The sequence below is a fragment of the Triticum dicoccoides genome, chromosome 4A (assembly GCF_002162155.2).
Source record: "Triticum dicoccoides isolate Atlit2015 ecotype Zavitan chromosome 4A, WEW_v2.0, whole genome shotgun sequence".
Taxonomy (NCBI): domain Eukaryota; kingdom Viridiplantae; phylum Streptophyta; class Magnoliopsida; order Poales; family Poaceae; genus Triticum; species Triticum dicoccoides.
In genome coordinates, this window is record NC_041386.1 from 543,870,969 (window position 1) to 543,879,210 (window position 8,242).

The following is an 8,242-nucleotide window of genomic DNA, read 5'->3' on the forward strand; positions in this document are numbered from 1 at the left end:
TACGTCTCTCCCTCGTAGTCTCGGCGAAGCCCTGCTGCTGTGACGCCCTGCATCCACCACCACGCCGTCGTGCTGCTGGATCTTCATCAACCTCTCCTTCCCCCTTGCTGGATCAAGAAGGAGGAGACGTCTCCCGTCCCGTACGTGTGTTGAACACGGAGGTGCCGTCCGTTCGGCGTTGGTCATCGGTGATTTGGATCACGTCGAGTACGACTACATCATCACCGTTCTTTTGAACGCTTCCGTGCGCGATCTACAAAGGTATGTAGATGCATCTAATCACTCGTTGCTAGATGAACTCCTAGATGATCTTGGTGAAACGAGTAGGAAAATTTTTGTTTTCTGCAACGTTCCCCAACAGAACCCCCCTGCTTGTACGCTGCTGCCGAAGTCACCGGGCTACCCCCGACCGCCAGCCTGTCATGGTTCCTCTCGCGCCGCCCCTCCAGATCCATCCGGCACTGCGTCAAGGACCATCGTGCACCAAGCCGGCGAGGAAGTGACCCGTGCCGCCCAACACTACCACAGCCACGATCTGGATGGGACCATCATCCCTAGCACGCCACCGCGCCGCCATCACCAGCTTGACCCGCAGAACGCCGCCGTCTGTCAAGCTCCGCCCGCCACAGCCTGCCACCGCTCACCCAGTCCCGCGCGGGCTGGGACACAACGGCCGCCAAGGAGTTCCTCCGCCCATAGAACTAGGGTCGCCACGAGAGAGCACCTTGCCGCCGCCGTCGACACGGGCTTCGCCCGGCGGCATCCTCCGGCAACGACGCGAGGGGGGGGAGGGGATTGGGGGCAGCACTAGGTTTAGGTCGAGTCGCCCTGGACAGGTACGACCGAGGTTTTTTTTTGCCCGCATATTACAATTTCTATGGAATAGTACAGATCAAACTGATTTTTCGATGGAATGATTGCCAACATGAACTCAAGTTACTCAGATTACACTAATAAGGTTCTGCCAATCTTTCTATGTGAAACTAAGATCTGAAGGGAGTACAAATTTAAGAGGGCAGTTCAGAATGTTACAAAAGGCTAACCTTTGCCAAGTGGTTGGCACGATTTTTCAGTGTCTCCTTTTGCTCCATGTTGAGATTAGAGAAGTGTTGATCCCTCTTGTTCTTAAGACCCAATAGCTTTCTGAAAGTGTACTTCAATGTGCTATGTGGCTGACTCAAGTTTGCGAGATTATGTTCAACGTCGGACAGGTCATTGAAAATTAAAAACCCAAAATCAAGGCCACTCGCAGTCAGCCCAAGGGACAGCTCTCCGAGCATAAAAGCGATGAATGGGGGATCTAAGCAAACATTATGAGAAAATCTTTCCAAATTTCTCCAAGCCCAGCGGTCGGTTTGGAACTCCAGACCAGAGAAGGAGGTATCTATCACTACCCTAGCTCCATGCATAGCACAAATAGAAAGCAGATCTCTGATCTCTTTGTCACTGTATAGGAAACCAGAAGGGTTAATTGTAGGGCCAGAAATATAGACCCAACAGGCCCAATTTTCTTCCTCAGTTAGAGCTTTGTTTAGAACCATTGGTTCAATATTGAATCCTGAATCTGAATTTGTTGGAATGGTCGAGATGTTTGCGTTCATAAACTTTGCTGCTGAGACATAGTGCCCATTGGTGCCCAAAGGGAAAAAGAAGGTACCTTGTTCTTGCACGCAGCAAAGAACAAGCTTGTTGAAGAGTGCAACACAGGTGCTTCCATAGATAATTTCCATACCGAAGCCATCTAACCTGTCAGAATAACGGTCTCCTGGGAAACCACCATAGTAATGTTTCAACAACTTTTTAATGCCGAAATGAACATCAGTTTCAGAATCCGTGATGTTCTGCCTAACAAAAATTTCAAAAATTGAAGTGTTCACCACAGAAGGTACTGGCAAAAAGCTGCGGTCTAGATCCATATGAATGATACTAGATTCCTTGGAGTCAGGAACGAAAAATTCAGCTTCTTTCAGGGTTGACATAGCTGAATTAGAAAATCCTATCATCTTCTGAGGTATCACTTCTGCAGGTTGTCTCTACAAAAGAGCAAGGAAACATCAAAAGCCTAACCAAAAGTTAAACATTAAGGTCAAAAGATATTCCATAGGCCCCCTTTCTTTTTAAGTGTGATATTCCATAGATACCAGGGCATATTATTATTATTACTCATAGTTAGACATCAAGGAACATAATCAGTCATCCTACTAATATATTTAGTTGTTCACTCTGACTACCTGTTATCCAACTAAACGGCTGAGTTATGCTGAGAGGAATGTCCACTATTGGCACCATTAGACAGAACAGTTTTCCATTATCATGAGGATGAGTGGAAAACTGCGGGAGTTACGTCACGATTACCTCTCGCTGTGCATGCCGGTTGTCAATTTGGAACGCCAGTAGCTCATGAAAAAGACAGCCATAATACTGTTGGCTGATCACAAAAGTATGTCCTTCCAATAGCTCACTAGTTTGTGACAACGCCTTATAGACAGTTTCATCCTCAGATATGGCAAAACCAACTTCCATATCAGAATAAACCTGCACAATAATCCAACTTCCAGATCAGAATAAACCTGCACAATAATCCAAAATAAGGTAGAGCACATGCAGATTAAAATATTTAGGAAGTTTCTAAAGCAGGTGTAAAAATGCAGAGAAGTTCAAATACAGTGTAGGATCGTCTTTAATGTATAAGACCAACCATCAATCACATATACACATCCCCCAGTGGGGTCAGGGCGTCAGGATGAGACACATAAGGTATTTAACTCATCATAATAAATCGTAGTTAAAAGGAGACATGAGAGATCGATCCACCATGGAACAAAATTGATGTGGTAAAGTTATAGGCACCTGATCCTTTACTAGACCACAGAGTATAACTGCATGCGAAGGTAGGGTGTTCTCAGCAAGATACTTCAACACACCATTAGAGTTTGGCGGGCTAGACAACTCCAGATGCTCTGAAATATCTACGAACAGCCGGGAACCAATATCTCTTGTTGCACTTAGTATATTCACTAGAGCAGCACTGGTGATAGCCTCAAACTTAGCCATGCAAGTAACAACCACCTGAGGCTTCAGTTTCCTGATCAACTCAATTAGCAAATCTAATTGGCGTGGTGCTGCAATTACAATGACTGTGTCTTCAGCATGGTTACAATCTGCTCTTCCCTGAAATTTTAAAAAGAAGCATTAACATCAACATTCTTGAATCATCATATTTTCTTCACCTAACAGGCATGCCTTTTCCATTATTCCCGTTGAACAATTTTTTAAAAAAAGAAGAAGAACATTGCACCATTAAGTAGTACACATTGGGTGTTGCTTGAAGAAGTGTTGCACTACATTCACAAGCTGCATATGCATGCATGGGCCACACACAGGGAGTACCTCAATTGCTGAGGATGTTAACCATTGCTTCGGCAAGTGTCTGGTCAGATGTTCATCCACAATTGCAAGTGCCGGTGAGAACAGTCCAAGAGAAATTTCTATGGCAACAGCATGAGAAGGGAATACAGCAACATTCTGGTGCACCAGAAAAAAAAGGAGGATCATATGAAGCACATGATAGAAGCGGCAAATAAGTTGATCCTATGAATTTCTGGTATAAGCGAACACAACTAAGAAGCCTTACATCAGAAGTTAATGGGATGTTGTAGTAGCTCTTCATAAATTCAGCAACAAGATTCCGGAAGTTTAAACATCCAAATGGAGGCTCACAAGGATTGGACTTATTCTCTTTCAAAAAACTAGCAAGGTATACTAGGAAGACCATTTTTTCAGAAGCAACCGAATCATTATCAAAGGACAAATCAAGGGAGCTGCTGATTTCATTGAACCCATCTTTAAGAATCTCAAACAATTTCTTCACCTGAAAATCGTCTGAATTAGTACTACTTCCATCACTGTATTGTTTACTTTACAAATCCAATGAGAGTGTGAAGGAACCTGAATGGGTTTGTGAAGTTGACAGCTATACACAGACAAAGCATGTGAAACACGGCCACCAGATTTCATGTATGCTTGGGCTGTGCGTGCAGAGACAGACTGATCCCCGGCAAGGTCCATAAAAAATTCAAATTGATGTGGGCTGTTTTGTTCAATTTCAACTAAAGCTGAAATATCAGTGTCGGCAGCCTGGAAAATTATCAACTAGTTGGTGATGATCCCAAACAAGAATATCAAATTGTAATATGAAACTATGAGGCGAGAAATGGAAAATCTACGCCCTACTAAAACCAGAACATAATGCTGGCATGGAAAGATTTCCTGGTTTCACAAAATTGATACCTGCATAATTTTTGTTTGCCAGAGCTTACTGATATGGAATCCACGGCGTAGAAATAGGCGTTCACAGACACCTTGACCTGGTCGGCCTCCTATGTTGAATATCATGATACCCATAGGCTTTATGACAGCTATCCCTTCTTCAACTGCCCGAGCAATCAACCCGAGGCCAAACTGGTCCTCAAAAAAAACCTGGAGGTAAGAGATGCAACAAGTTTAGAAACATAACAAATAAGCACAAGGGAAATGGAATAGAACATTCAGCCATCATATGAAACATTGTCTTGATTAATACTATGTGTGCATCATGTCAAATGATGATGAAATGCTTAGCAACTGAGAAAAACTTCTATTTATAGGGATCAAAAGAGATATGTTGCAAAAAAATGAAGTTGTGCAAAAGGTGGAAGTCGAGGTGAGGAATTTCAAACATGGAATACTGCCAAAAGAGTTATTCTAGTATCCAGCATTTAGCCTAGTTGTCCTTTTAATGTAGACTGTCAGTCCTGTCCTTCCTAACCATCCAGTTAAAGTGTTAAGCTGATTATGATACTTGTGGGACCAAGTTTTCAGTACAGATCCTATATTATTTATAAAAATTATTTAATTATATCAGAGCTAGCAACACATGCCTACAAGGAAATAGCATACACTCCTAAGACAATTTTTTTTCTTATATCTGGTTATATACAAAATGTAGTTACTTCATAGAGCAATCAAGAAATAAGTTCACTCCAGCTAGAGAAGCGACATGAAGACAAATCGCCATTGGTATTAGGTAAACTGAATGGAATAAGTTCAACACATTACACATGTCAATACATTTTCCTTAAGTGGTAATCATGAAGAAGGTATATCTCTACTTACCTGAAGAGCACAGTAGTTGCTCAAGGAGTACACTTGAATTTTCAGTCATAATCTTTGACATTGCCTCTGGATTGGGGTTAAGAATCTGAAAAGCAGATTTCGAGAGTAAGCAATTTCCTTCGGTTCTGGTCTACTATAATTTCCTTTCATGATACAGTAATAACTAACCGTACCTGTGGTATGCAGCCAACAATGCAATCAAGTTCTATCTTGTTATCTATACAGTATGAAAGAAGATCAGATTCATGGAATTCAACTCTATCCAGCAATGTTTTTCCCTCCCTGTCATAGACCGGGAGACCATTGTCGTCTAGGGCATTCAAGTATAGATTTATCCATGCAATCTTGATGGCCCTTGGGTTAATATCCAGACCATAGACCTGCAAAGAAATAAACAATGCTCAGCTTGGGTTCTGACAGAAACAACGGCTGGACTATGAAGGTAATAATTAGCTGCTTGCAAATTAATTTGTTTGACTGACATGTGCGGATCAAAATCTAATTGGATGTCATTTCCCTCTTTCCTGCTTTAAAGGACACACTGCTCAGTTCAAGAAAAAAGGACACAATGCTCAGCGTGGTTTGAACAATGTGTGGTATTAGACTAGATCCTTGCTCAAATTGAATAATAAATGCTCGGTAGATATTATTTTCCTCAGAGGTACCAAAAGTGATATATCATTATAGCAAAGTAAATGTATAACTGATGTGGCTCCCACTTCTGTAGCAACGACGATAATATAAATTATTGACAGAACTAGAGAAAACCACCTTCAAAGGGGACAACTTCTCTGCAAGCGCAATAGATATCCAACCATTGCCACACCCCAGCTCTCCATACGTCTTATCCCTGGAAGTGGAATCTTGATGCTGATTAAGGCCCTCATAAAAAGCGAAGGACCAATCTTCAGGAGTGAAAATGCTAGGTATCTCCATCATTGTTAGCTTCGTGCTTTGCTGGAACCCTAGAAGCAGCTGCTAAATTAGAAGAGAAAAATTGATAGTAACACTCTCCAAAGTATGTAGGCTATGCCCTATTTTTTTTCTTACTGCAATAAGTTTGATCGCTGCAGTTAGGATTGTTCTGCCAAAGATGAATTGTAAGAAGAAAAATAGATAGCATCAACCTCCAAACTCTGCAGCTTACACAAAAGAATGAAAAAAATGATGCTTAGAGGCCATGAAAACATTTCTCTGAGTACCATTTGACCAATGCCTTGATGTGTGCTAATCTCATGTGAACTTCCGTTGATCCTCTATGACTATCAAACTTCCACAAGAAAAGAAGGTGGTCACATTGAAGCCATATCTTTGAATGCAACTAGCTCCCACAAAAACAAAAAACAAGTGTCTGTTTTTGGTTCACTTTCTCACACACATAAATCTGGCTCCAACTAGTCACCAAAAAAAATCTTGTTCCCACAAAAATAAATAGTATATCCATATATTTCTAAACAACGTATAGGGAATCTCAGTAAAAAAGTGCTAGGGATCAGATACACTAACAGAGTAAGCCTCACACAAGGAGGCACATCACATTATGTGCAGTACCGGATTCTGAAGCAAACGCTAAAAGTTAAATAAATCTCATCAAGTAAACTATGTCAGACAGATCCGGAGTGCCATTGTTTCCATTTTATATGAGCACCAAAAGTCCAAAACAGAGAGTGTGAATTATTCAACAAGCGAGACTGAAGTGTTCCCTGCATAAGGAGCAGGGGGATCAAGTCTCTGCGCAATTATACACTCATAATCTCACACACAGTTGCAGTCGAGGGACACCTAGCGCTTACATTAGTCAGCAGCATTATATTTATAGGCCGCCACATGCCCACATGGTTGACACTCCAGTGGAATTGCCCACGCGCTTTACCTAAACACTACAATAACCCATAGACGTGGCCTTTATAATTTTGACGGCCAGACGGCCGATTTCCGCGAAAGGTGATACGTTTGCGGAGAGGACTGGGGGGGCGACCTCGGATGTGGGGGTCGACAATGACGTCACGGAAGTGGAAGGTGAGGAAGCGGTGCTCCTGCCCGACGTCGAAGCAGCGGTGGACGGCGTCGAGGAGGCGTCGGGCCGTAGCGCGGGAGGCGCGGGCCTGGAGGCGCTCGAGCACGGCCTCAGCGGCGGCATACGCGACCTCGCCAGACACCGCGCACGACGACAGGAAGGCGTCCACGTCCTTGCTTTCATCGTCGCTCGCCGGTGCAGCCATTCGCCCTGGTTGGCCTCCGTCCGAGAGGAGGGGGAGGCGGGCGGCGGCGCCGATCGTGGTGGTGGACGAGTGAGGTGAGGGGCAGAATCGTAAAATGGCTGCTTGGGGAGGTGGAACCCCCGTGAAATAGTGCAGACACGACTGGACTGTCGTCGAGCCGTGGTCAAGGTCAACTACAGAAAAATGCGTACCCGGTTTGGTCGCTCGAGTCAACCAGTGGTTTGACATCCGCATGCTACTGGATTATAACATGTTTTTAGATACTTAGATAGACTAGTATAATGTACGTGCAATGCACGTTCATATTAGGTAGGATATTAGTTGCATGTCATATTAGGTAAGATATATCTCTTGCACGTAGGTATTTGGTAAGATATCAATTACTTTTTCGAGATAATGGTAGGATATTAATTACATGGCAGATTTCATGGGATAACGTCAAAATCGTGTTTATAACCAATGGCAGTGGTGGGTAATTAGAGTGTTAAACGTGTTTGGTGCTCAACATTGAATCGATTTGAACCGCTAGATAACATGATTTGACGGTCGAGATGGTTTGAATCTACCCCTTTGGGTCTTTTTATATTGGTATAGATATAGATATAGATATAGATTATATTGGTATAGATATAGATATATTAATTTGGACTACATACAAAATGAAATGAGTTAGCATAAACATTAAAACACGTCTAAATACAAGCGGATAGTAAAAAAGCTAAAACATCTTAAAGTCTACCTCGGATATTGTGACTGCTTTACTCCTCGAATATTGTCTGCGGCCTTCTCTAAAAACACCCAGGATAAAGGAATGCTAGCTATATTTAGACCGTGTTGCTTATCGATGGAGTAACTTTTGTTGGAAG

General features: G+C 42.8%; 1 pseudogene; it reads right to left on the reverse strand.

Moving 5' to 3' along the window:
* Positions 1–1,028: 1,028 nt before the first annotated feature.
* Positions 1,029–7,376, reverse strand: LOC119289100 (annotated as a pseudogene).
* Between the last annotated feature and the right edge of the window lie 866 nt (positions 7,377–8,242).